The sequence below is a fragment of the Papaver somniferum genome, chromosome 4, assembly GCF_003573695.1.
Source record: "Papaver somniferum cultivar HN1 chromosome 4, ASM357369v1, whole genome shotgun sequence".
NCBI classification, from domain to species: Eukaryota; Viridiplantae; Streptophyta; class Magnoliopsida; order Ranunculales; family Papaveraceae; genus Papaver; species Papaver somniferum.
In genome coordinates, this window is record NC_039361.1 from 39,192,614 (window position 1) to 39,209,707 (window position 17,094).

General features: G+C 42.1%; 1 long non-coding RNA gene across 3 annotated transcripts in view; it reads left to right on the plus strand.

Annotated features, from left to right (window-relative positions):
• Positions 1-11,467, plus strand: part of LOC113275201 — a 43,253-nt gene extending 31,786 nt beyond the window's left edge. For all 3 annotated transcript variants that reach the window (XR_003323505.1, XR_003323506.1, XR_003323504.1), the window contains one exon: positions 11,410-11,467. This is a non-coding gene — a long non-coding RNA (uncharacterized LOC113275201). The remainder of the gene's footprint in view (positions 1-11,409) is intronic.
• Positions 11,468-17,094: the final 5,627 nt, after the last annotated feature.

Genomic DNA, 17,094 nt, shown 5'->3' on the forward strand with positions numbered 1-17,094 from the left:
AGGAGGAGGGTTCTGGTGCTACCCATCCACCGAAGAGTGCTGCTGCTGCCAAGGTATAGTTTCTTCTTATATTCTCTATTCTATTTGCCCCTTTTTCCTTGCTTGAAATAATTTTCATTTTTGAAGTGAGGGAAAAAATGAGCCTTTGTGGGGATGTGTACTGGTTTGTAGGTGTCGAAGAAGAAGAAACTTGGACCCAAACAATCTTCTACTGTGGACCGGTGAGGCTGAGGTTTATGAGGAGGTTACGAGTCCTGTAAACGAAGGGTATGCTGAGGATGAAGAAATGTCCGATGGAGAAGAGCGTACGATCTCTCCTGATGACGAAGGTGGTAATGGTGAAGAAGAAGTTGCCGCGGTGGTGATGGTGAAGAAGAATTGCGGGTGGTGATGGTGAGTCTGAGGGTAATATTACCGCAGGTGGTACTGGCTGGGGGTGGATCTGCCCCTGTTGGCGATAATATTGTGGTGTGGGTACTCTGCCCGTTATTTCCCCTGAATTTTCTTTTGGTAGGATATATTCCGCGGGGGAATCCTTTGGTGAATGCTGCCATGGGTCTTGCCGAAGACTTCTCATTGCTTTCCCCAAATGATGATTGGGATGTGCGGGGATATTGGTAAAGAAGTGCCACCGGTCAGCAGGCTGAAAACGGGTGGTCATACTGAGGCTGGTGATGTCGAGACTTGCGCGAGTGAGGGGAGAACAGCCAAAGGGAAGTCTGCGGTTGAATCTCCTTCAGAGGATTTCCCTTACTCGCTAATGCCTGAAGGCGAAGATGCCATTTTGGCTTGGCTTAAGAAGAAAATCTGATGTTCGTCCCCAACCCTGCCCCAGTGGTCCCTGGTGAGAAGAATTCTGACGCTTATACTCGTCAGATGATGCAAGTGTCTTCTGAAGCCCGCGTTGCTGAGATGTGGGAGAAGAATCTGAGAGCTTCAGAAGCTAACCTAGTGGTTGACCCTCCCTCCTCTGTTGCTGATATGATGGCCATAGATGATGGGTACCAATACGGTTTTCCCAGCAGCGTGTCTTAGAGGTAAATCCTTGTACTGATTCCCTCATGATATACGAACATTGTATTCTTCGCGATATCCGATCCCTTGGGTATAATAATGTTTGTTGTTTGTGACATAGATGATGAGGAGCGAACATTGTAACCATGTTCTATACCAATTCTTTAAAGCAAAGTCTTTAAAGTTGGAGGCTAAGCTTCGTCATAGAGAAGAGAACTATCTGCGGCCGAAGTGGAAATAAGTGAACTGAGGGTCGCCTGAAGGAAAAGGAGCGGCTGGGTAATGCTGAGGAGAGTCTCCGTTCGGAACTTGCTATAGTCCGCAACGAATTGGAGCAGCTCGTAGAAATGTATCGTCCCTCACAGGTTCGTATTTTTTATTGGTCTTTACTCCTCGTGATTCCCTATTTGTACTTTGGTGTTCTGTCTAGTCTCCCCACCCTATCTTCAGTGGGTGGAGTCCCCGAGCTCATATGGCTTCGGAAAGAAAGGGAACGACAGAAATCCCGCATTGCAGAGTTGGTGGGTAAGTTGAAAAGCGAAGCCGTAAAGTGGAATGCTCGTGCTGATGAGCACAACGCCTTAGCAGCTGAGTGGCGTGAAAAGCGAACACTGATGGTTGATATGCAAAATAAGTACAATCATGACCGTCGTCTGTTTAATGGTACGCTGCTATGGACGCGTGACAACCTGCGTGAGCTCGAGGACATGCTTCGGACTTAGAGGCTAGAGTGCGCTTTTTGGAAGGAGAGTTACAACAGGCTCGTTCTTTCTTAGGCCCCGGGGTTAGGGATAGTATGCTGCATCTTCCGAGGAAAGAGATAATGCTAGGGCTGAGGTTGGCTCTTAGTAAAGCCCTAGCAGCGTCTCGAGCTGATGTTGCTCGCCAAGTGGAATCTGAAAGAGATCTTGAAGTGAATGTGTATCGACTCCATAAAAGGATGGGGGAGATGAATGACGAAGTCAACCATCTTCGTCACTTGGATTCAATGAAGCAGGTAGACTTAGACGCGAGTCAATTTGCTCTTACGAACCTTCAAACGGATTATAAGAAACTATCCGACGAATATGACTTTCTTGATGAGGCTCGGGACGCAGTTGTTAATGAGTATGAAGAGGCTTCGGCTAATGTCGAAGGTATAACCTCGTTTTATCGAGTGTGATTCTGTTATTTCTTTGTTTTAACCCCTTGGTATTTCTTTTTTCAGCACTCGAGGGACAGCTTCACGCAGCAAATGATGAGCTTAAAAAAGCTCAATCTGCCTTAGTGCAGCAGGAAGGACAAGCCAACTATTTCAAAGGGTTGGCCGCGTCTCGTGAGGAAGCAGCAGAGATTGCCTCCAAAGAGGCGGAACGCCTATCTGCATTGTTGTCTCAGGCCAACCAGCGGACCGCTGTTATCACTTATAAAGCTCGATGTCAGTTGGCTGAAGAGACCAACAAAGTCCTAGATAAGATTGAACTTGATCTTAAAGTCGAACATGGTCTTGTCAAGAATTATCCGCGTCGTCCCCTTCCCGCGCCCTTGCCTGGTTCTTCTGGGCCTTCTTCAGGTGGTAGCGTACCTTCATCTCGCAAGACAACCCTGTTGATGGAGCTGTATCGTCCAAGTAGATTTCTTTTATTAGTCATAGAAAGTTGATCCTTGTTGATTATATAATTTCGGATCATTTTTTGATGTGTTTCCTGCTTTATCTTATTTGCTGAACTTGTAATCAACTCTTTATGAAATGGATCATCCTTTTGGCATACCTGCGTTATCAATTCATTTTTATTTTAAGTATTGTGAAGCGTTAAACTAGAAATAACTTGCTTTGTAAAAAGTTGAGAGTGTTTGGGTGCGACACCGAAGGTAAATACCTTCGTGATCGTCTTGAGACCTGTCACCCCGCTGGCGAATCCTGGGCCAGAGGATTCCCAAACGGTGGGGGCCGAGGCAGCGTTCTAGGATATGGGATGCTTATTTGAAATATTTACATGCACCCATTCCGTCGACCCGCTGCCTTAAAATTGGTTGGGTATCTCTTTCTGCTGGGTGCCTTCCCCCTGGTCTTACACTCATAGACACTGATAGGGGAGCCCTGAGAGATTGTAGATTAACTACTTTCCCCAATATTGTTAATTTATTATGTAATGTACATGCGTTCACCCAGCGGGCCTTTTGACCATTTCGTTTGCTTGAAGATTTCCCAAAAAGTTTGTTTGATTGATAGGTTGAGGCCTGCTACTCCTCGTCCAGAGATAGAAACATGTAAGCGGTTACGCTGCCTTCTTCTTCTGGTATTCTTCACGCAGATGCAAAGCTGCGCTGCTCCTATGGGTAGTACGGTTTGAGCCATTTAGCATTCCAAGGGTGCCGGAGGACCTCGCCTTTCAGATTGCGAAGTAGTAGGAACCGTTTCCCGCAATGTCGTGTATTATAAAAGGTCCTCCCCATGTAGGTGCTAACTTTCCCCATTTCTTCTCTCGTTGATACTGCGGGATTGTTCTTAGCACATACTGCCCTTCTACAAAATTTCGAAGCTTAACCTTTTTGTTGTACTCTCTCGCTAATCTCCGTTGATAATTTTCCATCTTTTGCAATGCTGCTTCCCTCCTTTCTTCCAGGTCGTCCAGTCTCTCTAACATCATGTCTGTTGTGAGATTTTTCTCCCATGCTTCGGTCTTTGTGGTTGGCATGAGGATCTCTGTTGGGATGACTGCTTCAGCTCCATAAGTGAGGAGAAATGGGGACTCCCCAGTGGCAGATCTTCGTGTTGTCCTGTATGCCCATAATACATTGTGTAGCTGTTCACACCATCGCCCCTTGTGTTCGTCTAATTGCTTTTTGAGGATAAGGGCGAGGGTGTTAGTAGCTTCCGCTTGTCCGTTGCTTTGAGGGTATATGGGGGTGGACTTGTTTTTCCTTATTTTGAAAGTGTCGAAGAGCATGTCTATGTTTTTCCCCTGTAATTGTTTACCATTATCGGACACGATTTCCGCTGGTATGCCGAACCTGCAAATAATGTTTTGGAATATGAAAGTAAACACGTCCACGTCTCTGATCCTGGCTAAGGCTTTGGCTTCCACCCATTTACTGAAGTAGTCCGTGGCTACTATCAAAAATCGTCTTTTCCCTGATCCTTCGATGAAAGGCCCAACGATATCTATGCCCCATTTTGCAAATGGCCACGGACTATCCACAGAATTCAACGTTGTTGCTGGTGCGTGTATCTTTTTGGCGAAACGCTGACATTCTTCACATCGTCGGGACATTCTTGCAGCATCTTGTATCATTGTGGGCCAGTAATATCCTTGCATTTTTGCTTTGTCGGCTAGTGATCTCATGCCGCTATGATTCCCTGCGTCACCATAATGGATGTCGTTTAGAATTCGATGCCCCTCTTTCCTGGATAAGCAACGTAGTAACGGTCCGAGGAAAGATTTCTTGTACAGGACCCCATCCCGAAGATCATATCTTCCTACTTTGGAGAGTATTTTCCTGGTTTGTTTATGATCCGCGGGTAAGGTTCCATCCTTGAGAAACGCATGGATCATCATTCTCCAATCATCTTCGTTGTTGAAATCTTCGTCTTGATTTGCTCTTGACAGGATATCTTCTTCGTCAAAATCGTTACGGATGTCTTCTCCCACCTGATCTTCGATATTTTCTTCCACTGTATCTTGATTTGTAGCAAAGGAAAATTGTGATGCAATCGAAGGCTCGTATACCCTTGTTATTTTGATAGCTTCGATATTCTTGTCCTTCAGCATGGATGATATATATGCTAGGGCATCCGCGTGCCTGAGATCCCTTCTGCATAAGTGCCGGAACTTGATGTTCGGAATTTGTGATGCCAATGTTTGGACCAAGGCCATGTAAGCTGAGAGGGTGTCGTCGTACACATTGTATTCGACCCTATTTGCCGTATGACAAGCTGCGAATCACTTGTCAGTCTTACATCAGTTACCCCCATCTCTATTATCAAGCGGAGGGCATGTACGACTGCCTCGTATTCGACGATGTTGTTAGTATGCTCTTTGAATTCTAACCTGAGTGCCTGTACGATCCTTTCTCCAGTTGGGGTGGTGATGACAATGCCTATTCCTGCCCCTTCCTTATTTTTGGAACCATCAACGAAGACTTCCCATGTCTTTGACTCGGGGTTCGAGGACATCAACTGGATCCTTGCTTTCCTCGTCGGCTTCTGGTATCCCCTAATCTCTTCATCGTTGTCCAGGGGGAGGTCTGCTAAGAAATCCGCCAATACTTGGGATTTTTGGGAATGTTGAATTTCATGAATGATGTTGAATTGGTCCAGGTGGGTGTTCCACTTGGCTATTCTACCTACTTTTCCCGCGCTTTTGAGGACTGCTTCCAGTGGTGCTTTGCATGGGACGCGGATGAAGTGAGTTAGGAAATAGGTTCTCAGCTTTTGAGTAGCCCATACTAATGCCAGGATGAGTTGTTCGATCTTCGTGTAATTCCTTTCCGCAGAATTGAGGGTCTTGCTGACATAATAGATAGGTTGTTCTATCTTCGTATTGGTTTTGACCAACACTGCGCTAACTGCGTCTTCTGTCGCTGCTATGTACAATGCCAAAACCTCATCAGGATCAGGCTTCTGCAGGATTGGAATTGAAGCCAGGTATTCCTTGATTCTTTGGAAGGCTTCTTCGCATTCTGCGGTCCATTCAAACTTACTCCCTTTTTTGAGAATATTGAAAAAATGTTTGCATTTGTCCGAGGATCGGGCAATAAATCTGCCCAAGGCTGCTAAGGACCCATTGAGCTTTTGCACTTCTTTTAAATTCTTCGGAGATGGCATTTCCACTATGGCCTGAATCTTCGCGGGGTCAATACCCCTTTTTGTTACCAGATATCCGAGAATTTCCCTGAGGTGACACCGAAGGTGCATTTTTCTGGATTTACTTTCATGTGATGTTTCCTCATTGCTTCGAAAATATCTCTCAGGTCCTGGTGGTGATCTTTGCGCAGCCTACTTTTGACGAGCATGTCATCAACGTAGACTTCTAGGGTACTACCAATCCATGGCTGAAGATAGCATCGACCATTCTCTGGTAAGTTGCCCCTGCGTTTCGAAGTCCAAAGGGCATTCTAGTGTAGCAATAAAGGCCATGCGGGGTGTAGAATGCTATGTGTGGTTGATCTTCTTCTGCCAGGGCTACTTGGTTGTAACCAGAATATCCGTCCATGAATGACAGCTCTTCGTACCCTTCCACTGCTTCAACCAGTTGATCTATGCTCGGTAGGGGATAGATGTCTTTTGGACATGCCTTGTTGAGGTTAGTAAAGTCGATGCATATCCTAACCCCTCCATTTTTCTTAGGAACGATGACCATGTTCGAGATCCATGTAGGGTATTTGACTTCCTTGATGAAGCCTGCTTCTAGTAGTTTCCGAAGTTCTTTCTTTACTGCCTTATGATACTCTGGTGCAACTTTTCTTATTTTTTGCCTGAAAGGTGGCGTGCCTGGTTTGATGCGCAGCTCGTGTTGGATTATTTTTGGATCAATCCCCGGCATGTCTCCTAACTTCCAGGCGAATACATCCGCGTATTCTTTAAGTAATTTGGTTAAGGAATCTTCTCTTTCTTTGTCCATTATGGTCCCTACTTTGATCATCTTCGGGTTTTCTTCGTTCCTATGTTGATTTCTTTTACGGGCTCCACTGGTGTGAACACCGGCTTCGGGTCCCCAAGGACTGGGACGTTCTTTAATTGCTATTTGGTATGTTTCTGTCCTTCGTTGGCTGCTGAAGTACTTGCCTCTGTGTTAAGGACATTATCATCTTTTGTCAAGCCCTTCCCTGCGGTTTCCTTGAGGAACAGGTCTATGGCCTTTTCTTTCGCAGCTTCTTTATTTTTGATCCTTCGGGTTTTTCGCTGCTCTTCCTGTTCGTTGTTGATACGATCCTGAGTGGCCTGGCACTCTTTTGCAGAGACCCGATCTCCCTTGATTTCCATTACTCCCTCGGGTGTAGGGAACCTGAGATATTGGTAGTAAGTTGCTGCCACTCCCTTGAGTTTATGTACCCACTTTCGTCCAATAATGGCGTTATAGGGGGATGGGGCGTCTACCACGCTGAATCGTGTTTCTACTTTCATGGGCCCGGCGTTCACCTGCAACACGATGTCTCCCAATGGATTTGTGGGTGCTCCGTTGAACCCGTAGATGGTGTAATAAGAGGACATCAGCTGCTCATCATGGAGCTTTATCCGTTTGAAGGCGTCGTAGAATAGAACGTTAATTGAGCTTCCCCCGTCGATGAGGATCTTTTTGAGGTTACATCCGGCCACTGGTAGTGTGAGGACCAAGGGATCGTTATGGTCTTTCATATCTTCTTCGATATCTTCAGTATGGAAGATGATAGTTGCGTCCATCCATTCTGTCCTCGGTGACTTCTTTTCGTATGTATTGCTTGAGTTCGCCAGCATCAATCAACTTTTGGATCATTATTTTGAGGTTTTTGCATTTCTCGGTATGGTGACCATTGAAGCAATGATACTCACAGTAATCTTTTGACTTCTCGGTCCTTGGGGGCTGTTTTCCCTTAGACCATGGCCACTCCATATTTTCCATTCCTTTGATCTATCGCAAGATCCGAGCGTAGCTATCATTGAGCTTCTTATAAACCTGATCTTCGAATTTTCGATCGTCTTTTTGTCGATCATCTCTTCGTTCCTTCCTATCTTCGTGCAGTCGTTCCACTGAGATATTCCTTTTGGCTCCGCTGGTTTGTTCTGCGGAATTGGTACGGTGAGACCTTTGTGTTTGTGCCCTCGGGTTCTCACGCTGGATTTCTTCAAGACGAGCATACTTCTCAATAATTATTCGAAGATCTCCTTCTGTCTTAGGTACGCTTCCGTGGATCTCAACAAACAGTGGACTCATTCGGTCTAATCCCCACTTATAGCAGTTAATGCTTACTACGGGATCCACACTCCCTATAGCTTGGTAGATCTTATGCCATCTGTTGATGTATTCCCTTGTGTTATCCTTGTAACCAATTGCCAAAGAAAAAAGTTTATCAATTCCGGTGTTGACAGCTTTGTTGTACATGTAGGTTCTCAAGAATTTCTCTGCGAGTTGATCGTAGGAGTTGATGGAATCAGGTGGCAGGTTGTCAAACCAAGACAAAGCCGATCCCTTCAGACTTGATGGGAAATACCTAAAGAGGACGGCGTCGTTTTGACTTCATCAGGCTAAGATACAATTATAATACCGGATATGTGCCACGGGATCACTGGATCCGTCATAGCATTCAAAAGTTGGGACAGTGCACTTCAGCGGAATGGGGGTATTTGCCAGGCGATGAGTTAGGGGCGTGGAGTTAGCATCTTTCATCACCTCTTCAAGCCTTCCTCCGCCTTGTCTGGATTTTAACTGCCTGATCTCAGCCATCATCTCATCACGCAGCTCTTCCATTACGCGGTAATGTCCCACATTCTCGTGCTCAGTTGAGCGTTTCTTTCTTCGGTCTTCACTGTCATAATAATCTGAGTCTTCGGCGGCATAATCCGGATCAGATGCACTGCTTCCCCTAGCGGCGTTTGCTAGGATGATTCTTCGGTCTCGATTAGGCTCTGTTGCCTTAGAATTTGCTTCATCCAGTTGTTGGCTGGTCTTCGTGCTTTGGGAAATCCGATCTTTTAATTCTTGGTTCTCTCTGGCCAGCAGAGCTACGACATATGCGTAGACCTGCTGGCTCTTTTTCAATTCTTCGAGATCTACCATCAGTCGATGGGACTGGTTAGATCCCTGATTGGGAGTTCCAGCTTGTACCCCTACGACCATGGTTCCCCCTTCATCTACTGTATGTATTAAGGGTGGTAGAGGATCAGCTTCGACTGTTGGTATCTCCAAGTTTGGTCCCCTCGGTTGAGTTTCCACCCGCGGTGATAAAACTACTGGTATGGTTTGATTCTGACCATTGGTTGACGGAATTCCGAAGGCTGGCGGGTGTGCGGGCTGATGTGTCATAGATTCTGCCACCCCTTCTCTTTATTGATGGACTTGGTTTGTAACCAAAGTTTTGTTAGCTTCTGCAGTCTGGAGGGCCGCAACAGTTGCATTGTTCTTCGTAGCTGCTGCTTTGAGAGCCGCGGTTGCAATGGAGTTAGTGTTCATAGGTGAGGTGATTTCCCCAGCATCCTGCCTCTGATTAGCTGTCTTAGCTTTATCTCCTTTCTGCTTACTTCGGGTCATGACCGGGGTAGTCCTCGGTGTCTCCTTTGATGAGGCTTTGGTTTTTCCTGCCTCTAGTGTCTTTTCCATCTTGAGTCCTTTTCTGCATAGGGGAATTTCAAATAAAGAGAACCAAAGATATCCACGAGGATCGGGTTAGTGTCATTCGTACCCCAAAATGTGTGGAACAAAAAGTGTTTACTTTTTTTTTAAAGAAATGAGTTGCCCGAGGGCCCTGATAAAAGAAAAACATAAAGACTTCAACGGTCTTGTTTTCGCAATACAAATCCTCTACTAAACAATCATGGATCTTGTTTTCAGACTAATTTTGAAAAGGAAAACTTTTGAAAAGGCAGATCCGTAGTGAAAACTCATGAATCTGATTATCAAGTCTTACTTAGTTTAAAAAACGCCGCACGTGCAAATCTGTGATAGATAGCCGTGGATTTGTCTGCTTTGAAATGGTGTTTGTGAAAATAAAGACCATGAACCCAGAATAAAAAAAGGTTTTGAAAGCCCGCTGAACCCAGAATAGAGCACAGCCATAATGCGCGTTTAAGGTGAAATCACAGGATAAGATAAATCTTTTACCGGGACAAAGTCCCTATTTCTAGCGCCAGATTGTGAACACATAAATCACGAAGCCATCCACGTGTTCACAAACAATATTCACATACATTCTAATTCTGAAATTGTACGTCGTATGTGTAAAGGGGATGATTATATCGATTCATCGACTCAAAGCTTTCGAGCTTGTCATTGTCTAGTCGAATATATCGTAAATAATGTTCGTATAAAGGGATAAACAGAGAATAAAGTATAAATGTAAAGCACATGAAGTTCAACACTGAATGTAAAGTGCTTAAATGTAAATAAGACAAAGATTTACGTGGTTCGGCACTAAGGCCTACATCCACGGGGCTGGTGTTTCACTATGTATTGAATGATTACAAAGATAGTCGAATGACTTTACAGTACACATAGGTCTGCGGAAGTAGGGGGATTACTTACTCTTCCTATTTTTCTCTCTTATATTCTCCTATATTTGCTCTGGATTGGTCGACCCCCTCTCTCTTAGTGGAGAGGGGTATTTATAAGGTTGGAACGTGGGTCCTACTTCTGAGGTGCCGTTGCAACCATATCTTCTTGTGCTTTGTGCCCATTACGCAGAGGTCTTCGGCATATGCTGCGGTCTAAGATTGAATACGAAGAGCTATCCTCGCTTATTCCACGAGCTGATTGATACGTGTATATCTCTTGGTATTTAATGCGGGCAGTTGGACGTCAGCTCGTGTCAGACAAGTGTCTCTTAGTCTGGTCACATCTGCGTCAGTCAAACTCTCTCTCAGCCGTTGATCTGGGATCTTCCTCGGGATAGGATGTACTAACACCCAAGGGGTTTTATCTGGTGCTCATCTTTGCCATCATACCTCTGTGATCCTCAGTCCCTGACCGTCAGCTCTGCTGACCGATGACATTTTCTGATGAGATGCTCCTCTAGGTTATGACTGCTTGTTATCATGTTTTGATATCTCGCTTTGCATGCCTTCCACGTGTCTCTTCCTGTACACGTGGTGGATGATGAAAGGTGTACATACACTAAAGAAATGAACATATGACATTAATGGTAAGGAGTTTTGTTAAGCCCGTTTTCCCCCCCAAGGTTTTCTCATTGCTCGTGTGCCTTACTAAATATATTGGAAATCACTTATAGATAGTTATGTATGCATATGATTTTTGCAACTAAAAACCTGTATTTTTGAATAATTTTTCAAAGTAAGATAACAGCTGGAAAATGACATCCTAGCTTTAGGCTAAATTTCTCTTTGGTGTTTGCCCTTTTGTATGAGTAAGGATTTGTAGAAAATTGGAGAGATGTATAACGGTTTCTATGTGATTATTGTTCATCTTCATGGTTTCTCATGCGACCTTCAAATTGAAGCCTTTGCAAGTGGAAGGAGTATATGTGTTCATGCATAGTTACAAAATTGCCTAAAGTTTATGGTCCATTTTTAAATGTTCATTTATGCTTAGAGGCTAGAGCTGTGGCGAGGTCTAGTATGGACCAAAGTTAGTTTTCGTCGTAGTTTCTGCGGAAAATGTATATGTTTGTAGTTTTTCTTGCCATATTATCGATCTTTTTTCCCTTTTGTTTTCTGGTTGGAAAGATCGCTGCCTAACAAATACTTGTTTTCCTTTGTTTGTGCAGTGAATCTACAACTGCCAGTACTCTTGTTGCTTAGGTTGGACTTCCATCTAGGTACAGTGTTACTATTGTTGGGAGCTTGAAGATACCCTTGCTCTTGAAGTGGGAAGACCTTATTTTGACTATGTTAATGCACTTTTTATATGAAGAAGTCAGATTTTGTTATTGTTTAAGTTCATGTAGGTGAGAAATGTAAGAACATCAGTTTCCATGTTTGGATCTAATGACTTGTATATATTTGGTTTAATTCCATGCTAGTTGCTAATGCTTTTGAGCTCTATTCATCAGTTCCCACTCTATTAAAAATGCATAACACTGTATGTCGTTTATCAAGAATTTTGGCCTTCATGCATGCTTTGAAATCTTACAAAAGTTTTAATTTTAATAAACCACAAAAAGTTGATTTTTTTTTGAATCATGTATTTTATTAAAAGAAGAGTAGGTTATAATTTGACGTAGATATGTGGTACCCTCAGAGTCATGAAAGATAATTTGACTAATACAAACCGGGATTTCCTGGTCCTAGATGTTGGTCGAGAGATTTCCCTTTTGACTCCCCTCCGCCGCTTGGTTGGCCAAGCCATCCACTGTTTGGTTTCCTTCTCTGTAATTGTGTTGGATAGCGGTCTGTGGAATCTGTCGTATTCTATATTTTATTTCTTCAATCATCCCTGAGATGTGGCGGTTCAGTCGCAGTTGTGACGAATAACAGAAGGTTTTCTGAGTCCGTCTCGAAGAGAAATTTTGGCCATTGCCTTTCTGTTGTTGTTCTTGATGCCAAGAGCAGGGCTCAGGTTTCTGCAGTCAAGGCTGTTGTAATTCCTAAAGGTTGAGCTAAATCCATAATTGTTCGTGCTTCAGAATCTTTGCAAATGAAACCCGCACCTGCGAAGCCCGGATGCCCCCTTGCCGCCCCATATGTTTTAATCTTAATCCAATTCAAGTTTGGTGTGGACCATCCTACCGGAATTGTTAAGATCCTTTTTGCATTTCTTGAGTGGTTGATTACCAGTGAATCTCCTGGCAACACAGGAGGTAAGGATTCTATTGCCACAGAATATTCTTGTTTTTGTCTTTTCTCCCAAGCTAGGATGTCTTCTGATGTTGCTTGCTTTTGGTCGTAAATTAGTTCATTCCTGGCCAACCATGAGGTCCAAAATAGAAAGCAGACAGAAGAGATGACAGATATTGGTGCTGGTTGTTGTAAAATTTGGGAAATGGTTGTTTGAGGCGTTAAAAGATATGTGGGGTTATAGTTGGAGTTTGGTAAGGTTGATGTCTGAGTGAATAAGGTGTTCCAAGCCAAAGTCGCAGTTGGGCAGTGAATTAGTAGGTGAGTCGCTGATTCTTGATTAGTGTTGCATTTGAGGAAAATTTCGGAGTTGGTCAGATGGATGTGATGTAGGAGAGAGGAGGTTGGTAGACCCTCACTGATTGCTTTCCACAAGAAAAGCTGAATTTTTGGTGGACACGGTAAAGTCCACAAGAATTTTGTAGGTGGGAGTGGGTTTTCAGTAGGTTGACCTTGGGTTAAACATTTGTATCCCGATGAAGTAGTGTATTTCCCAGATTTTGAGTGGGGCCAGATTATTTTGTCTTGGGGGATATCTTTGGGTAGGTGGATGTTTATTATTTTTTGAGCTGTAAGATTGGGTAAGGTGTTCAATTTTTCCTGGTTCCAGTTATGAGAGATCGGATCAATGATATCAGCTACTTTCCGGATAGGGTAACATTGAGCCGGGTCGAGGTTTTGGGAGTGTGGAATCCAATTGGCTTCTATTGGTGTTGATAACCTATTTTCAATACGATGAGAAATCGATTGTTGCATGAGAGGGATGAGTGCAGCTAATTGTCTCCATTGAGCACTGGAGGAAGACGGCATGGTATCAATGCCCTATAAAATTAGTTGGTGGTTGAGATATTTTTCACTGCATAGACTTCCACAGATGGAGTCAGGTTGTTCATGTAAATTCCAGATTCTTTTCATGAGAAGTGCCTTGTTATGATCACTGTTTTTTCTTATGCCTAACCCTCCTTCAGATATTGGTTTTGTGACTTTATCCCAACCAATAGGATGAAGCTTTTTAACTGACGAATCATGTCCCCAGAAAAAAAATCCTGGTGATAAGATTTATTTGTTTGTGGACATTGATGGGTAGATTTTGTGTTTGCATTATGTGGTTTGATGTGGGGGTTATAGAGGTTTTAATGAGGACTAATCTTCCATCTGGAGTCAGACATTTTGTCATCCACCATTTAGCTTTGCGAGCTAGTCTTTGAAGAAGAGGCGTAAAGGTGTGATTAGATGCTCTTCCTTGTTTGAATTGAACTCCAAGATAGATTGGAGGTTTTGATGTGGACGACATACCGAAAAATTATTGCAAATTACTTATCTCAACAGGATCCAATCTCGGATGATGAAGAATTACTGATTTGGAAGTATTAATTACCTGACCCTCCGAAGTGCCGTAAGAGTGAAGCAGGTTCTTGATATGGAGATTACTCTGAGCAGAGGCTTTATAAGTGATTAGAAGGTCATCAAAATACATTAAATGAATAATGGGTGGTGATTTTCTTGAAATGTTAAGTCCTCGAACCAACTTTTGATTTTGAAGGTTTCCCAAATTTGTAGACAGGATTTCCGCACATATTATGAATATATAGGATGATAGTGGGTCTCCTTGTCTAATACCTCTAGTTGGGATGATATATCCATGAGGTGCACCATTTATGTTGATCGAGTATGTAACTGTTGTGACGCGTAGCATAATATAATCTACAAAGATTGTTGGAAATCCAAGTTTGGTGAAGGCAGCTTTGATGAATCCCCAGTCTAAGCTGTCGTAGGCTTTCTGGAAATCCAATTTTAGAGTTATTTTTGGGTCTTTGGTGAGGCTTGAAGTTTTTATATGGTGGAGTAGCTCTCCAGCAATTGCTATGTTATCATGAATTGATCTTTGTGGTACGAAGGCACTTTGAAAAGGGCTTATTAGGAAAGGGAGTAGGGGTCTAATTCGATTAACTAGGATTTTTGCAATGATTTTATATGTGACATTACAGATTCCTATGGGCCTGAATTGAGAAGGCTTTGATGGGTGGTCCACTTTGGTATTAGTTTTAAGTTTGTGTGATTCATGAGTGAGTGATTTTCATAATATATGTTTTAATTACCAACAATTAAAGCATATCCTCTGGAAAATATTATTAGTCAATGTGCTAGACTAATAATAAAAGTTTTCTAAGGGATTTTTCGGAAATATGGTTTGGTAATTAATTGGAAAGCCAAAATTAGGTACTTTAATGAATATCTTGAGAATATTTTCGGTTTTGGAATTTCCTTGTTGTCCAAACAACCTTGGTCTATAAATACTTGAGTTTGCATTTCTTGCAAGCTATCCTAAGAGCCAGGAAAAATTCATTCTTGTTGTTTATGGTGGAGTCGTCTATTTGGAGAGGAAAGTACCCTAATTAGGCGAAATCTCTTATGACCGCTAGTTTAAAGACTTCTGTGGGATCAAGAAGCTCTACGGGTACCGTTGGTGGGAAACTAGATAATTGCATTGTTATTCTAGTTTTCGGTTATTGATTTGATTGACTAACAGTTGTTTAAACTTTGATTACACCTAGTTTGTTTATTCTTGATAACCTTCCATTATGATACAAGGCTCACTCAAACTAGATCAAAGTATTGATGGGATCTTTAGAACCATATCAGGATCTAAAGACATCTTGTGATAATCTGTTATTAACAGACTCCGTTCTGTGTGTGATTGATTAAAAGAGAAATCAAGTTGTATTGCGCAGGTTATTATTGAAGACAAGCGAAGATTTGAAGATGACGAAGTTTTTCTTATTAGTTTTCGTATCTGTAGGATCAGAATCTCGCAACGACAATATTTCAGCGAAATTATCAACAACATAATACAACAGCGTCGCAGATAAATTTCAGGTAGAATATAATAAATGACGTCAGCTAAGATCACGAGAAAGATGTGATAGTCCTGCGAAAATTAGAGAGCTTGCGAAATTAATATTTGTAAGGTTACGAGAATGTCGCAGATCATACCTGAAAATAAAGGACAGATTAGCTGTCATCCACTATGTATTTCCCTATAAATAGTCGTTCAAGTTGTAAATAAAGGAGAGAGATCTTTTTTGAGTAAGAAACAAGTAAATAGGAGATATAAAGTCTAGAGCAGAGGTCATTCTTGATTTCTTTATCTTTTCTTGTAAGAACATTCAAAGATTGATCAATAAAATTAAGAATGTAAACCAAAAAATAAGTTGATTAATAATGAAATCATATGAGGGGTTTAGTGTAGGATTTTCTGCAACTACATAATGGCGCTAGAAACAAGGACCTTGAAGATCGAAAGTTGAAGATTGTTGTTGAGAATATTCAAATCAAGAAAGTGATTAAATAAATCAGTGAACCAGTTAAAAGAAAGATGAATAGAATTAATGAAGATGACAAAAGATTAGAGTGTAATATGATAACAAAAACGATGGTTAATGAATTCCATGAAAACATCAAAGGAAGAATACATAAACGAAATTCTGAAGGAAGGAAGGTTATGGCGGTAGAAAAGACATCACCCTTGAAAGATTGGGAAAAGCGAAAAAATTATATTCATGGCGGCAGAAATACCAAAAGAAAATTTGAACCACACATGTCCATTGGTTATCACAGTGCCTATTACGCGAAAAGAGAAGGAGACAACGAAAAAATCCACAGGAGAATGGATATTGAACAGAACTTTAATCGATACAGGAAGTTCAGTGGATATAATATTTTATCACGCATTCCGGGGAATGGGATTTAAAGATGAAGAAATGTCCAGTTCAACATATTTTGTTCACGGCTTTGGAAAATCCACAAAAAAACCTAAAGGAGAGATAGTGGTACGAATTCCACTTGGAGAAATCGAAACACATGTAACGCTGTGCGTGGTGGATATGGAATCGCCATATAATATGTTATTAGGAAGACCATGAATACATGCGATAAAAGTTGTAGTATCAACGTTGCATCAATGTATTAAATTCCCCACACCAAATGGAATAGGTGAAATCAGAGGAGACGTTGACAATGCGAAATTATGTCATCAAATTGAAGTAAAGCATAATGAAGGACAAGCAAAAAAGAAACAATTTCGCAGAAAGTTGGCAAAGGAAGCAAAGAAAGAAGAAGAAGAATTTAGAGTATATATGATAAGGGCAAAAGAAGGCAAAGGAATACCCAACGAAATTTCGGAAGAAAGAGAAGGACCTATGAAAACAATAAAAGAACCAACACCAATGGGAGAACCTAAACCCAGTTACACTGCCGCAGAACCAACAAAATAAATAAACGTTGGGACTATAGAAGAACCTCTAATATTGAGAATTGGAACCAAAATGGATGTGGAAGAAGAAGAAAGAACTATTAACTTGTTGCGAGAATATAAAGATGTTTTCGCAGGAAGCATGGATGAGATACCGGGAATAGATCCATCAATTGCATGCCACAAGTTGGAGATTAACAAAAATGTGAGACCATTTAAACAGATAATAAAAAAAATTGCAACAACTAACCATTCCCAAATAGAAGAAGAACTACAGAAAATGCTTGATGCGGGAATCATAATAGAAGCTAAATACCCAGAATGGATAGCGAATATGGTCATTGTCCCAAAGAAAAAGAAAGGA